This window comes from Macaca mulatta, chromosome 13 (assembly GCF_049350105.2).
Source record: "Macaca mulatta isolate MMU2019108-1 chromosome 13, T2T-MMU8v2.0, whole genome shotgun sequence".
Lineage (NCBI taxonomy): Eukaryota > Metazoa > Chordata > Mammalia > Primates > Cercopithecidae > Macaca > Macaca mulatta.
In genome coordinates this window covers 19,571,346-19,587,809 of record NC_133418.1, presented here as the reverse complement: position 1 = coordinate 19,587,809, position 16,464 = coordinate 19,571,346, and the positions used below count along the sequence as shown (strand labels likewise).

At 49.7% G+C, this 16,464-nt stretch overlaps 1 protein-coding gene across 2 annotated transcripts in view; it reads left to right on the top strand.

The window, feature by feature from the left end:
- The first annotated feature begins 1,459 nt into the window (after positions 1-1,459).
- Positions 1,460-16,464, top strand: part of EDAR (ectodysplasin A receptor) — a 102,622-nt gene continuing 87,617 nt past the window's right edge. The window contains exon 1 of one of the 2 annotated variants that reach the window (XM_015113103.3): positions 1,460-1,724. The gene's annotated coding sequence lies outside the window, so the exon portion shown is untranslated. The remainder of the gene's footprint in view (positions 1,725-16,464) is intronic. The other variant, XM_028832289.2, reaches the window with a different exon arrangement.

The window sequence follows — 16,464 nt, the reverse complement described above, 5'->3', positions numbered from 1 at the left end:
AAAATAATCCTGAACGTCAGACACACGGTGGGCACGCCAGAAAGTCAACATTACATGAATAAAACAGATTAGCCCAGAATACCTCCCATTCATTTTCCCAGGTTCCTAATTTAATAATTGCAGTGACTTTAATTTATCCAGACCCTCAGTCTGAACTCGGCATGGGCAGGGTAGACAGCCAAACCTGAAAATTCAAGTTAAAATTCTCATTTGGGAGCTTATATTGTCTAGATTAATCATCCACAAGGGTCAAGTCAGCCAAGTAATTCTGGTTCAGCTTAATCTCTGTGGAGGCAGAATTAGTCCTTTACAGTCAAGGTCCTTGCCCCAGCCCCGTATATTTCTGGTTTTTTTGTTTGTTTGTTTTTTGAGACAGAGTCTCGCTCTATTGCCCAGGCTGGAGTGCAGTGGCACAATCTCGGCTCACTGCAACTTCCATCTCCTGGGTTCAAACGATTTTCCTGCTTTAGCCTCCTGAGTAACTGGGTTTACAGACACATGCCACCACGACTGGCTCATTTTTGTATTTTTAGTAGGGACAGAATTTCACCATGTTGGCCAGGCTGGTCCTGAACTCCTGACCTCAAGTGATCCACCCGCCTCGGCCTCCCAAAGTGCTGGGATTACAGGTGTGAGCCACCATGCCCAGACTGTTTCTTTCTTAAGCTCTTACTTTCTCACGTGTGAGTTACCTTGTAGGTTTCCAAGACAGAGGGGGCAAGATGGAAAAGGAGAACACAGAAATCTAGCCTGGAGGAGCTGCTCTGTTCCTGTATTTATCTGTGTAGGTGTGAATGAGGGAGAAAATGACAAGAGAATTACATTATTTTAAGGCTGGTTCCCCCCCGCCCCCATCATTTACTTTTTGAGAAATAATTGCCCAATACTGAAAGGTATGTCCTTCCAAAATGTTTGTGTTTCAAATGGCTTCCTAATTACCTAGTTTACAGGGGGTGTGTATGGTTATCTGAAGTTACATGGGTATACACTGGTGGTGTGAGGTGTCCAGGGAAAGGAAGAGCAGTCCTGGTGGCTCAAACCCTGAGGGATGTGCGGGGGATGGGTGAGAATGTGAATAGACATGTTGGAAGCTAATCGTGCAGTGGCACCCATGCCTGTAGCCATCTCAGTGGGGGGTCCTTCTACGAACAAGCTTTGATTAATGATATTTTAATGCTAGTTTAGGTTTTTAGCACTCCCATGCCTAAAGGCTCTGATAGAAGCAAGACCCCCACCCCAGCAAAAAAAAAAAAAAAAAAAAAAAAAAAAAAGGCAATGATTTTTATGCCTTCCAACAGATCTCTGAAGGGGCAGACGTCCAGAGAGCCAGGTGTGCCAGGGACCTATGGCAGCAGGGCTGAACGTGCCCGCTCCAGTCTCTCCAGTGCTGGGAGAGACCTCTAGATGGTGCAGGTGAGTTTGCAATGAGGGAAAGCCCCTCCGCAAGGACTGCGTTTCCAAACTTGCAGACAGGACAGGGAGCAGTAAAGGAAGAGTTCCCGGGAAGCCCTTTAAATTGAAAGGAAAAGAAGCAAGGCTGGTGGCAGAGAGGTGTGCCAGGTCCCAGGCAGCCCTACTGGCCCCTAAGGACATAGAGTACCTGCTTCTGAGAGGGCTGCCAGGGTAGCCACCGGTGAAGCCTGTCACCCAGAACTGGATGTACCTGGCTTTCTTCACAGACCCATCTTCTGCTGGGACTGAAGCTGACCCACAACAGAAGCCGGGTAAGCTTTGGTCCTTTCCTCTGGTTTTCTAAACTCTTCAGCTGTGGCCGAGACGGAGGTGTCATGGGCTGGGAGAGAGCCTGGGTGCATTTTTGAAATGCATGTCATTTTTGGGTTGCGTTTGAACAAGCTTTACCGATTGCAGTATGTCTGCGCTACCAGTTATAAGACCTGAGATTGTTCCTTTGTTTTCAGGAAAACATCAGAAACCCCATTTTGCTGTTGGTTGCACATTTGGTTAGGGAGCCAAATTCTGTGTGCGCTTCACAGGCTTTAAGATTTGGGCTACTGAAGCAACGGGTTCCTCCAGGGAGCGTGAAAAGTATGTTTCTCAGGTTTGCCCCTGTGCCCGGCTCACTGGGGAAGGCAGGCGCGGCTGGGACTCTAGCTGGGCTCTGTACCTGCTTCCAACTCTGTGTACCTGCTGTGCCCTAAGAGACCTTCCAAGTAGGGTATCCAGTCATGCCTGAGACCCCCCCATATCCTGGCCTCTGTGTTGGTGGTGGAGGGGTGGGGAGAGGGAGAGAAGGAGGGGAATGGGTACCTATTTGTGATGATTGAGGTTTTCATTTCCAGCCAAGAGGTTCCTCTCAACACTCTGACAGACAGTGGGGCTGTTTGGGCTCCTAGACAGGAGCCGGCTCTGATTCCCAGCCTCCCGTAGCAGCCAGGCTTTGAGATATCAGCTCAGGGAGAAGAAGGTGGCTGGGAAGGGAGGACAGCAGGCGAGGTTCCCACTGGGTTCCCCTGCCCATGTTGTGCTGGGTCAGCAACAAGAGGGACAGTTCAAATCTACGAGGAGGGCAAATGCCGGTCAGTGGGGAGTCCCACACAGTCAGGGGCACACGCATATGAGGAGACTTATGGAGAGGCAGGAGCACCACCGTCCTCTTCCCCGGTCCCCAGGCCACTGCTCTGTGGCTCTCAAGTGGCATTTTTGAGACACTTTTTAAGCAAGAGTGAAACTGTAACAAAGAGGTGAAGAGCCATAATAGACTGAAGGAGAAAAGGGATCCAGGCATCTAAAATAGAGAATGTGTCTTTCCTGGCTTGATACGCTGAGGTTTCTGTCGTAGCCACTTAAAGCCTTTAAAGATACATTTTGACAGAGGCTACCAAAAAGAGAGTGACTCTAGTCAAGGTTGGGAAATAAGCGTTTGTTCCGATGACTGTCCACGTGCACCCTTCACAGCTGGGAAAGTTTGGCGATCCTGGTGGTGATCAGCGGGGGTCTCCGCTGTACCCCTCCCCATCCCTAAGTGGGCCAGGCTGTGCCGTGGGAGGATTAATTTGTGACAGTACAGTTGGAGGATAATCTTGGAAGGACCGGTCTTCGAGAGGAAAAAGTAAATACAATTTCCCTGAAATGCTTGATTTTCACTCCCTGGCCGCTACCTGGTTTCTTGCTTTTGTGAGCTGGACTTCCATTTTGTTGGGGATACACATTTGTGAAGTTCAGAAGTGTCAGGGGCTCATCTTCGTTTCTCAGGCATCATGGTAGCCTCAATGCCTAGCCCAGTGCCTGCCATTGGGCGGCAGCCCAGCATTGCTCGGGAGTGCAGACAGACCTGGTCTTACCCCATCTCACGGAGCACAAAACCGACTTGCCTCTGTTAAATAGGGAGCCTCTTCATCAAAGTTCCTCAGGTGTCACAGGCCCACAGACGGAAGCTGGGTTACCTGACGCTCCTTTCTGGGTCCAGGTGAGTGCGTTTTGTGGTTTCCAAAGAATAGAATTTATTCTCCAGGAAACGCCCAGGAACCCAGCTTCAAAGACTCAAGCAAATCTGAAATTCAAATACAGGAGCTGTAAACAGGATGGCGTTTGGCAGACAGCCTTGCTGCTCAAGTGGCTCAACCCCTCAGCTGGGCTCAGTTTCCCCTCACCCTCCTCCTAGCCTGCCTGGTGGCTGCCTGCATGCCTCAATTATCCTGGATGACACCTGCCTGCTCATTCCTTTGATGCTGTTTGTGGCTCTGCCTAGGTATTCCACCCACCAATAGTATCATTAATTAACTTACATTAAGCCCACTTAGCACATTAGATCAATTAGGAGACAAAAGCTCCGGCCAACCCTGCCTATGAGCCTGCCGCCTCCATCTCACTGCCTATGATTCTGTCCTTACTGAATTCGTATATTACAGGAAGGAATTTTTTTAAGTCCCCAATGTTACTATTTTCCTAAAAAATAAAGCAAGGAAACATAAGCCGATGCCTAGTCATTTAACCTCTGCTGAACATTTCTCTAGCACTTTACAAAGCGTTTTCATGAATGTCTTCTCTATTTTCCCAAAAAGGAAATTGAGGCTCAGAGAGGTTCACTGACTTGCCCAAAGTCACACAGCTCATAATGATTATGGGAACACCAAGAACCGGTCTAGATTAGCACTCGGAATGCGCAGGCCTTGTGAGGAGCCTGTCGCTGGTAATTGGAGGGGCTGAGACTAGAATTTGTGTCCTCTGCCACCAACACTGCCACATTTTCCCCCACAAGGAGATGATGCAATGACAGCCACCAGGGATTATAAAAATAAGTGTGGAGTGAGCAACACCCGCCTTCCTGTATCTTAGTTTCCCAGGGCCGTGTCAGCCCCAGACACACTCATATCCTGTCCTCAGCGGGGAGGGATCCAGAGGAAACAATCTCAGTTTTGTTCTTTGTGAACCCTCCTGATAAAAGTTAGAGTGTTTGTAGTTTTTATATAGTGAAAAAACTGTCAAATATAGGCCATTGTAGGTGGTTCAGTCGAAGGTAGTCTAGTAACTAAAAAATAATTCAAAATGGCATTTGGGGCTCGGGCATCCCAACAGCCCATTGGCCCCTGAGACAAATGAGCTTGACCATATTTAATTTTTCATCATTGTCCTTAGAGTGTCACAAAGCATTACCCAAGGATAACTAACCCTGTACAGTCAAAGCTATGGAAAAAGTTTTGCCCTGGTTCTTGGCAGGAGTCAGCCATTCATTAGGTCGTGTATTAAGGGATCCTGCAACCTGAAGAGTCTTCAGTGATAGCACACCCCAAGCACATCATGCATTCCATGAAAATATGTCCAATGAATGAATGAATGGGCTCCTTTATCCTTCTTGTTAAGAGAAAGGTCACCAATTGTTCCAATGACACAGTTAGGGACAAGGGAGCTGCTCGAACATCAGCATCCCCTAAGTCAACAGCAAACAAATCCTAGTTAGCAAAGGTACCCTCTCTGGGGACAGAGACACCTGTTATTTCTCAAATGCTGCGTGCCCAAGGGTGTCAAACACACTGTTTGGCCCCCAGGAAGGAGCAGACACATGCGGGTGAAGCTGGAGGCCCTGCCCCCTTGCCCAGATCCTCTTGCCCAGGCACACTCTGGAAATGCCCATCACGTTATACACCTACATACACATGCAATCAACCAGGAGGCCTTCGTTTTCCATTTCCGACAAAACAGAGGACTATGGAAAACAGGTGGGCCATAAGGAGCCCCACAGAGGAAGATGCACCTGTGGTGGTAGCCCTCGCTGCACCACCCTGCGAGCTCATGCCAGCTGAACTCACTTCACGGTAATTCAGACCTACTGCTGCAAACACAGGAGGAAGGCGCGCCTTCACTTGTGAGTCAGATGAAATCAGCAATGAGAGCAATAACAGCCACAGTCACGTTACTCTTACTGACAGCCCTGAGACCCGCAGTGCAGTGCAGAAGCCAAGCTTAGCAGTGGGCTTAAGGCTGATATTGTTAACTGATACCATTCAATGGCTAGATATAGGCAACTAAAAAGTGAGCCCAAATACTGAAATATGATACAGTATTAGTCTCCTGAAAATAAAAAAAGAGTTGATTCTGCCAACAATACCTTAATCCTAAGAGAAAGCACTGCAAAACCAGGCTGCAAGCAAAAAACGGGAGGGCATGCACTGTTTTGATGACTCTCAGATCGTTACCAAATCTATTCTCTTAAAGCTTCCATTTGCCATATTTCCAACCCCGTGTTTGCACGGAATCTCGCATGCACAGGAGGAAACAGGCAGGATTTCAAGTTGGTTTTAGTGCACATTCATTCATTCAGCAAATGTTTTATGGGCATCTGCTACATGCCAGGCACCAAGCTGGGATGTAGTGAGTGACACAGTGGTCCCATGGGTGAGGAGAGAGAACATCCCTGCACTCGCAGAACTTAGATTCTGCCACAAGGAGAGAAGCCATAATGCATAAATCCAGCACCATGAAAAAAAAAACAACAAACCAGCAGGGCAGGCAGAAAGAAGGTGCCCGGGGTAGTAGTGGGGGCCTCTTGGGAAATGAAATAGTTGAGTAAAGACCTGGATGAAATGAGGGAGTGAACCAGGACACCCGCAAGAAAGGAGGCCCTGGGGTGGGGTGAGCTGGAGATGTTCCTGCACCAGCAGGAAGGCTGTGCTGCCAGAGCAGAGGGGAAGGAGGGTTGAACAGGAGGAGAGGAGAACCGGGAGCCTGAGCGAGCCGTGGCAAGGGGGCTGGGCTCTCATTGAGTGTGACAGAAGGGCAAATAGAAGTCAAGTCAAGGCAGAAGTTCAGCCATGGTGGCTCACGCCCTGTGTCGTTCTGGAACAGTCAGTGCCCACACCACCCCATCCCATACCACGCCGGTTGCTGTATTCTGAGTATTAGCTCCTAAGGAGCTGGGTCTCCAAGTAGCCTCTTCCTGAGAGAGCTGGCTTGGCTGGGGTGCAGGGCAGGAAGGGCAGGCAGCAGGAGGGCTGGCAGGAGAGGAATGATCCATTTCCACCCACACCTGCTCCCTTAGCCGTTAACACGTGCCAAAGGGATCCATTGTGAGAAAAATTACAAAGACCCTAACTTGAAACACGTGATTACACTTCCAAAAATCTGAAAGTAGATTATCAAGACTCAATAAGTTGTGCAGAGAAAGAACACTCAGCAACAGACATCGCAGTTGCCCTCCTTGCAGCCCTGCTGGGACACTCCCACAGTCGCAGAGCCACTGGCCAGCTGCACTCGCTTCCTCCTCATTTGGAAAGAGGGACACCTTCCAGCATCGGATACGAGATGGAGTGATGGAGTAGGGACACAGTGGCTCCCTGACAGCTCAGTTGGCAAAACTGTTGGAGAATGGGTTCAGAGATCACTGATGCCCTGGGCCAGCATGCCAGAGCTGTTCCTGTTGACTCCATATGGCCTTTGGAGTTGGGGAGAAACTGGCTTCCCTGCCCTGTCCCACACAGAGCCACCAGCACTTGGAAAGTTTGATTTCCTTCCTCGTAACTGGAGGACGGAGGTCAATTAGGAGGGAAGTCAGCCTGGAGGAAGATACCTGTCTCTGGGAAGTCCAGGGCAGTCAAGGCAGACAGATGGATCATGAGGGAGGAGCTGGAAGCGCAGGATTGTTGACTTGATGTCTGGTTGGGGTCTGATGAATACAGGAAAGTGCAAGTCCACGGGGAATGCTCCAGTGGGATGCAGATGTCTATTAAGTTGGCTGATCTTATTTACCCAGTTAGATGTGGTTTTATGGTTTACTGTTTGGATTGAGGCTCTGTGTCCATGCATAATAAACATTACCTCTGGCCCAGAAAAATCCTAATCCTTAAAAGTACGGCAATGCACTGAGCATCCCTAAAAGGTACTTTAGAGGAGTCTCAAGGTTCGTTTTCTTTAAGATTTAGTCCTTAATAAAGACTCAAAATGGCTGTTCCTAAAGCCTCCTGTCCATAATGAAGAAGATAAATCAGAGTATACACTTTGGGGATGTGTTTGTTGACATGCGGCATCCCCTGCAGAAAGCCTGTATCTCCAAGAAGTGTGGCCGAGGGAGGGCACTGACAGCTGAGTTTAGAGTGGGATCTGTAAGCAGCACAAACTAATCATGCATCGGTAGATTTGCAGAGTGTGGTTTTCTGTTGATGGGTTCCTTTATGGGCAATAAAATCTCTAATAAGTATCATTTACATTCAGCAGAACTCTTTGAATTTTAGCTCATTCTTAGAGAGATTTGGAGAGAAAGAGACCATCCCTGCACATGCAGCAAGCACCTGGCCTGTCTGGATGGCCAGTCCTTGTTCTGTGGCCACTGTGATCCCTGCCAATGTCCAAGTTTCCCGCCAGCACTCACTAAGCAATTTTGCTTCTCATTTTATGGGCAGAGGTAACCAAAACAAGGAGACTTAGGTGACTCAGGACACTCGGTTTTGAGTCATCTCTTAAAACCAGGAGACAAAACTTTCTCTAGAATTACTGCCAGTTGGTTTCCAACTTGAGGTTTCCAGATGAAAATTATTATCCAAACAGACCACACACAGCACTCTGACTTGCCTTCGGTGCCTGGCGTGTGCGAGGGAAATGGCGCTGGAGAATATTATCCTGATGATTATCACAGTTGTTGCTTTTGAAGGCAAATATTTATTTTGTGAAGATTGCAAAATGAGGTACAACAGAATGTTGAGCTCCTCCTTATGTTTACAGAATAAACAGAACTGAGACACTGGCAAACGCCAATGTCCCTAGTTCTCAAAGGACTGGCTGCATGCCTCCCGCGGCATCAGTTAAAGCAGGAGCCTCTGGAGATGCAGGCCTTTGGTGGTGGGATAGCCTCCCACCGGGGAGGGTCTGAGGCTTCCACCCACCTCCATGGGTTCATCTCTGTAAACGGCTCTCCCAATGTGGGCTGGATGGGGTTTGAGGTGGCTGCTTTCCTGTTTACGCTGGAGCATAGAGAGGACACTGCATTTGCCGTAATGCAATGGGCTCTAGATCTTACTCAAGGCTTTGTGAGAAGATCTAATAGAAATAGAAGACCTGGCCCCTATTCTCGTGGCCTAAAGCATTGAAAGGAGGAAATAGGAGAGATAGCCAAATTGCACTGCGCTGTGCCTGAGCTGTTAAACATCTGTCCCCGCCATGGCACTGACTATACCCTCTTTGAGGACGGGGAGCATCGTCTGTTCATTCTCTGGCACCTAGCACAGTGGCTGCACAGAGTAGGTATTCAATAAATGTTGAAGAAACCCACATTTATTGGGCGTTTGTTACACTCTTAGCATTTCCGTCTTAATCTGCACAGCAGTCCTGTGAAATAGAGACAGTCATCACTGCTTCACACATGGGCAAAGTAAGGCTTGGAGAGGTGAGGTGGCTTGCCTGAGACCTCCCTCCTGGTAAGTTCATGGACTTCGCCTTGCTGTCGTTTCCATGGGCTCATTCAGAAATGAGAGCTGGGATGATGTGGGCTGTTTCAAATTAACTTGAAGTCTAACCTTGTATCATAACTATCTCAGATGCGGGGACAGTATATATCGGGCAGGGGTTTAGGTATAGACATATGTGTAAAAGGCTAAACATGGCTGAGCTCCCCAGAGACACCTCAGCAGACAGCCCTGCTGGCTGGCTCCAGGTCCTGGACAGGTGTTGTGTGGGCTGCAGGATGCTGGGAACTAGAGTGGAAAATGGAAGCTTCTCTTTCTATCCTCAAGGCCAAGAGCAGACCTGGCCAGTCATTCTTCTAACAATAGCAGTCACACCAGACCTAAGACGCGCCAGACAACTTCAACCTCAGGAGCCTTTCTTCTTCCCTGAAGTCGGGTTGGACTGGTCCTGGTGGGGTTGGACTGGCACAGGCTAGCCACCTGGGGCGGGTGCGGCTCTGGAAAGAATGCTGGCGGCAGGGTGGGGAGGAGCCCAGCCTCAGGTGGACACAGTCCCAGAGCCAGCCCCTTCCCGTGCTAGTGGTGGAACTTCAGATCATCATTGCTGGGTAACTCTTGTCACTTCAATTCCCCGAGGGAAGGTCACATACTTGCCTCATGGGAATATTGTGTGGATTTGCGAGAGCCAAGGCAGGCAGAGTGCTTAGAACGGGGCATGAGCATGCTGGAAGACCCACCCACGCTCCGTATGCACTCACGGGCTGAGTTTAACGGGTCACCTCAGCCTCTTCCTGGCAGTCATTCCCCGTGGTCTAGTCCATCAGAGGTCCCTGTCTTTCCTTGGAGCAATCTATCAATTTGGCCAGGTTTCAAAACGCCATCTGGACCCTGCAGTTAAGGGGCAGCTACACAGGGGTTGGTGTGGGGACACCACAGGCTTTGCCAGCCCCCATGGAGTATGGTGCCAGGTTGGCCACCTCCCCACCAGTGACACCCTGACCCCACTCTGACCACACTTATTCAAGCTCAGGGCTGCTGCATTTGTTCCTTCTGCCTAAAACACACTGGCCCCAGATGTCTGTGTGTCTTGCTCATTCCCTTCAGTTCTATGCTAACCCATCGTCCTATCAGAGAAACCCTCCCTGGCCCCACGCTGTATAAAACAGCAGCTCCCACCACCAAACTCCCGTTTTACCTTTATTCATAATAGTGTCCACTAAACAACTTATGCAGACACACGTAATATCACATAAATATTATATATGTTTGAACCTAGAACTTGGTGAGTAATAAGCATTAGCTTAAAATCACGACTTGCTGCTGAGGTGAGGGGCAGGACATGCCCACCAGAGCGGGAGCGGCAGTTTCCTCCTTGCTCTCCAGAGTCTCCCAAGGGGGCTTTTGCTCTCCTCACCTTTGCAGAGGTTTCGAGATGTGACTCACATGGGCCTCCCTGGGATTCTCTCACTGCAGAACTGTCCGGAATCAGTGAAGCAAATAGGGAAGAGAATGCAATGAGCTGGGGTTAAAGAAAAACCAGGAGGCCTTGAAATAGTACAGTATCAGGTTGAGAGCAGAGGAAGTGGTGAGTGACTTGCCTGCCGCCACCCCCCCGCACCACGCCATCCAGTTGAACTTGACAATGGCCGATCTGTTAAGTGTGAGTGTGTCCATGATCACTGATACAGCAGGCTTGGGAGGTGAGTGCATCACACTGATTTTCAAGTAAAGAAGCAGAGGCCAGGAGAGTCACGTGCCTGCCTCATCTCAGCCAGCGCAATAGAGCCACAGCACCCTGCTTCCCACCCCCTAGCTGTGATGCCAGGTGTTCCCCCACCCATGTGTTGCCCGTCAGAGCCAAGCTGATTGTCAGGGCCTAGAGGGAAGCATGTCATGTCAGATGGCCAAAGTGAAGAAACTTTATTCAAGGGACCCATTTGGCTGGTGGCGTGTGCCTCGGTGGCTCCTCTGTTGGCTACATCTGCCTGGACCTGCTCAAGCCCTCCTCTGCTCTGCAGTTCCTGCCGTCTGCATCCTTCATGATTAATCTGACCCTGGGTAGGGAGGCAGGAGGGGCTTCTCTTCTCCACAGCCCTGCACCTCAGCAGCCTGGCTCAGGGTCTCCAGGTCCCCAGCCACCACCTGACATGCCCCTAGCTTACTAGCTTGCTTTCTCCAACCCCCCCCTCCTTCAGCTGCTGAAGGGTATGCCATACGTGTGTGTGTGTGTGTGTGTGTGTGTGTGTGTGTGTGAGAGAGAGAGAGAGAGAGAGAGAGAGAGAGAGAGAGAGAGCCACCAAAGCTTGGGATGGGGATTGAACCAGGCTGGGGGAAGTAGTGGGGCAGGAGGCAGCCCAGCCCAGGGTCAGCCCCTGCAAACAAGACTGTTGGAGGAGTGAGGTTCACCAAATGGAAGAGGCAAATCTGACTCTGAACTTCCCCGACCAGATGACACCTTTGATTCTGCATGTCTGGGCTCTAAGGTGCAGATTCTCCTTTTACCCAACAGCAAGAAAGATCTATTCCTTAGGTGAGGGTCAAGTACTGGGGCGGTGGATGGAGAAACACAGTGAGAGGGAGGGGGAGTCTTGGCATCCTCAGATGGTTCCGCATTTCCGCGTTTTCGGTGAATCTCATTTTCCACAACACTGAACGTTTTTGAAGCTGGCACCTCTCTGCTTACTGAGTCGATGCCTCATTGGAAATGGAATGTCTGTGCTTCACACACCACACCCCCTCCTGCCCCTGCTGAGAACTCTCCCGGGTTAATGGTTTCCTTTTGGAAAGCTTTCAAGTGGTCTTCGTTGGAGTTTACATTATCTGCTTCCCTCTGCTCTGTATGTGGATTATTTGCCTGTTGGGTTTAATTTAACCAGATTTGCAGCTGTGCTAACAACTTCATTGGTGCCCTCCTGCTTTCAGTACGGATTTTCCCGTCTTTTCTTCAGCGTACCGATAGACGGTCTTCATACCGAAGCCTACGCAGCGTTGGGCGTCGTCTGCTGGTGTTCTGCCTCACTACAGAACGCATTTCCTCTGACCGAACTTCACTGCATCTCAGGCTCTAACTAGGTCGCTCTAATATTTTAATAGGAATAGTTAAAATAAATTATGTATTAAAAGCCACTGTTAAAGAAGAAAAAAAAAGCCTTTCCTCGGTGCTCTGAACCTCAGCCTCCTTGGGAGGATCTGCGTGTTCCCTAAGCCCGTGGCTCCCTCGGAGCTCTACCCTCTAGAAATACATTGTGAAACTCTTGAGGCGTCTACCAAATATGACAAACCCACAGATTAGCAAAGACACGCAGAGTCGACCAAGTTTGATATTTTTGTTTTTTTAATGAGCTTTTTGTACTTAATAGGAGACCTGGCCACCTAATACAACGGTGATTATTGGGAACCACAGAGATGTAATCAGATGTTCTAGACATGGATGGTGTATCTACCCCTTAAAACACTTCCACGCCCTGCCTGGATCCTTTTCTGCTCCATAGACCATTCCCAGTGAAGGCCGTAGCTCAGCAGGCCCTGCACTTGGCATTACAGCGCGGGACCTGTGTAGCCTTGCCCTCTGGGGCCCCTTGCTGGTCTTCCTACCCTGGGCTCTTCCCTATGTCAGTACCATTTGTTGGGAGAAGGAAGAACGACTTTGAACCGCAGCCCTGTTCTATGGATGAAGGTGGCTGGAGTTCCTCTACGAGAATAGAAGCTCCCTGAGGAGTTTCATCTACATCCACAGAGGCCATAGATCCTGCCTGTGGATAAGAGAAAAAGCAAATGGCCGTCGTTTCTTTACTGTGTCATTTAGTGTGATGTCTTGTGGTTGATGAAGGCTTCAAAAGTGTGTGAACCAGAAGTAGAACAAGAAAAGAGGGCGCGGCACTCAGCAGGAGCTGTCCGGAGGTCTCTGTGGGTCCCTCAGACACCAAGTCCTGTTTCCACCATCAGCTCTGAGGCCTTCTGTTCACCGGGGAATCTCCAGGGCTTTGTCAGCATTTGAAACAACAGTGACTCCTAGTGAGAGCCAGGTCCCAGGAGGGAGGACGTCCAGATGCCCCCAGTCCCACCTCACACCCAGGAACAGTCTTCCAGTTCAGGAACACTTAGAAAGGGTAAGCTCCTGGCCGGGCGCGGTGGCTCACGCCTGTAATCCCAGCACTTTGGGAGTCCGAGGCGGGCAGATCACAAGGTCAGGAGATCGAGACCATCCTGGCTAACACGGTGAAACCCCGTCTCTACTAAAAATACAAAAAATAAGCCGGGCGTGGTGGCAGCCTCCTGTAGTCCCAGCTACTCGGGAGACTGAGGCAGGAAATGGCGTGAACCCGGGAAGCAGAGCTTGCAGTGAGCCAAGATTGTGCCACTGCACTCCAGCCTGGGCAACAGAGCAAGACTCCATCTAAAAAAAAAGAAAAAAGAAAAAAAGAAAGGGTGAGCTCCTCAGGAGTGGAGCTGAGAAGCCACCACATCTCTGGGCAGCATGGGCAGTGCTGTTGGGCCGTGGCAGGGTGGTCACTCCTCCTAGCCAGGGTTGAAGGGCACGTTGGCACCCTTTAGCCTTACCCATCTAGGAAAACCCAGGCCCAGGCTAGTGGGGGCCACTGGAATCATTCAGCGCCTCCTTATTGGCGTGCTGATCACAGCACAGGTGTCTTTCTAAATGGGAGCTTGTTCTTTCCAAACTGGGAAGTCAGAGGTATTTGGATAGTTTTAGATTTAGTGCACCCTCAGACACCTTTTCATCTTAGCATTTGTCAGTCCTCACTGTGCACCCAGATCTGGGATTCAAATGCCAATCTCCAGTAAAAAGAACCAGGGCTCCTTGGAGAAGCGGCTGACTCCAGAGCTGGGGGAGGGAAATTACAAGAGGAGCCTGGAGCACCTTGTAGTGCTAGAAAGTGAAGAGATCCTAAGAAAAGAAAAAGAAGAAAAAGAAAAAAAAAATGGGAGCATGTCTAAGGGACACACAAACCAATTAAAAGAGCTCCCAGTCACCGAAGCTGGGACAATCTGAGCAGCAAAATAAATAATGTAATATTGGATTATAACCCGGAGTTTAAAATGAATACCCATGTGTTCACACTGAAAATAAATGATGGACGGATGGACAAATACATAACAGAGAAGAGGCAGGTCTCCCGTGTAGAGAAACTCCAGGCAATTCTTGTAGATGCTGTGCCCTTGAGGAGGTGGAGCAGATAACTCCCTCCCTTAAGTGTGTGCTCCACCTGGAGACTTCCTTCCGAGGAGCACCGAAAGGAGTCACTTCACAGTGGGGAATCCTGCCAGTCACTGCCTCATCCCAGTGATCAAGGCCAGCATTAGCAATCCTGAGCCATGCTGGTAGCATGAACCATTCACGTGATGAGAATGGCACATTGCCTCTGTGGTCTTCCTCCCAAACCCATACCCCCAGTCTGTCACTGGGGAAAAACATCTGACAACTCTCAGTTGAGGAGGGTTCTACAAAACACCTGGGCAGTGCTCCTTAAAACTTCTGAGTCATCAAAAACAAGGCAAGTCAGAAATTGTCTTGTTAGCCAAGAAGAGCCTAAGGAGGTATGATGACTAAATGTAAAGTGGGATGCTGGATGCGATCCTGGTACAGAAAAAGAACGTTAGGAGAAAGCTAAGGACATCTGAAGATGTATGAAATTCAGTTAACAATAATGCACCAGTATTTGTTCATCAGGGATGACCACTGTATCGCATCATGTAAGATCCTAAAAGGAAAACTGGTGTGGGTTCCCAGGGAACACTCTGTATGTATTTGCAACTTTTCTTTTCTTTTTCTTTTTCTTTTTCTTTTTTTTTTTTCTTTTTTTTTTTTTTGAGACAGAGTCTCGCTCTGCCACCCAGGCTGGAGGTGCAGTGGTGCGATCTCGGCTCACTGAAACCTTTGCCTCCCGGGTTCAAGCAATTCTCCTGCCTCGGCCTCCTGAGTAGCTGGGATTACAGGCGTGCTAATTTTTGTATTTTTAGTAGAGGTGGGGTTTCACCATGTTGGTCAGGCTGATCTCCAACTCCTGACGTCGGCCTCCACTCGTGATGCTTGTGATCCACTCCCCTCGGCCTCCCAAAGTGCTGGGATTACAGGCATGAGCCACCATGCCCATGTCTACTTTTCATGGTGTAAATCATTAAGATAATGTCCATAAACAGGGTACCATAGTGTCTAACACAAAATACACCGTCAATATGTGGCATTTCTATTTTTCTTATTATTTCTATTTGCAGAATGGATGGACAGGATGGTCTTACTCTCCTGCAAGTGGAATGTTGAGCTTTTTGTGAACAAAGATGATGCTTACAGCTCCGCAGTTAGTTTAAAATGGGTAAGAGCCTTGTGCTGAAAACCCTGCGAGCCTCATTTTCAATCCCAAGAAAAGTTGTTATTTACATAACACCAAGAGCCAGTGGGGCATCCAAAAGTTGAAGGGCCTTTGAGAACTCCGATGATGTTTTCTTTATTGTGAGATGGAAGCCAAGCTTGTGGCTCCAACCAAAAAATTTCCAGGTTTTGTAGTCGCTGTGGAGGTGGGAACAGGCAGTGGTCACCATGTGTGGCATGGGTTCTCGGACACAGGACCCTGGAAAGTGCATTCCTCCTTCTGTTCTTCCGGGGGCAGCCAGCACCCTGGCAGGTGAGGGAAGAAGTCATTGAGGGTTCCAGGAGCCACACTCACAGGCTGGAAGTGTCCATGGCAGTCACGAAGGATTCTGCCAGGGTTCAGGCCCATGGCATCCTCAGGTGCTGGAAAGCACTGGGAAGCAGGAGAAATGAAGGTGGGAGGAAGAGTGAATGCCCCTGCTAGAGGCCCCCTTCTGAGTCTCAGCATCTGCGTGGGCTGTGAGCCATTGCTTTGTGACTGACAGATCAGATGAGGGCTGTTTGTTTATTTTTCAAGTGATCCCATCAAGTTCTCCAATCACAGCCATAGCTACAAGGCAAGCAGAGCGGGGAAGACACCCGTCACCCTTGTGCAGACACTGGTTTTACCAACACTTGGCGGGCAGGGCAAGGCACCAGCTTCTGAATCCAGGTCACCTACAGTCTCTTTTTTCCTAGGCTGCCTCAGCCCGTGGCAGCCTGACTTGGCCCTGCCCCGGCACTCGCACAGTAGGCAGGATTGGAAAGGGCAGTGGCTGGCTCGTTGGCACAAAAGCCAGCCAGGAGGGTTGGGCAGGTGCTCCAGGGCCTGGGAGGAAAGAGTGGCGACCACACCATGCAGTGCCCTGCCCCTGTTTTGATTTGGTCATCATTGTCTGTATTCAGTCCCAAGCTTGTTGAGAACTGGGCCGGCATGGCTATTGAAGTTCTGTGGAACAGAAGCTGGTCTCTTACAGGGGTGTGGCTGAAACAGCAAAGGACTGGAAGGCGTATTAGTCATCTGTGCTGTGTAATAAATGACCCCAAAATGTAGCTGCTTAAAACAACAAACGTGACCGTTTCACAGCTTCTGAGGGTCAGGAATCAGGGAGCGGCTCTGCTGGGTGGTTCTGGCTCAGGGTCCCTCCTGAGGCTGCAGTCGCCTGGGCTGCAACATCTGCGGGCCAGGCCAGGCTGGAGGACCCACATCCGGAGGCCTCGCAAGTGGCTGTGGGCAGGAGGCCT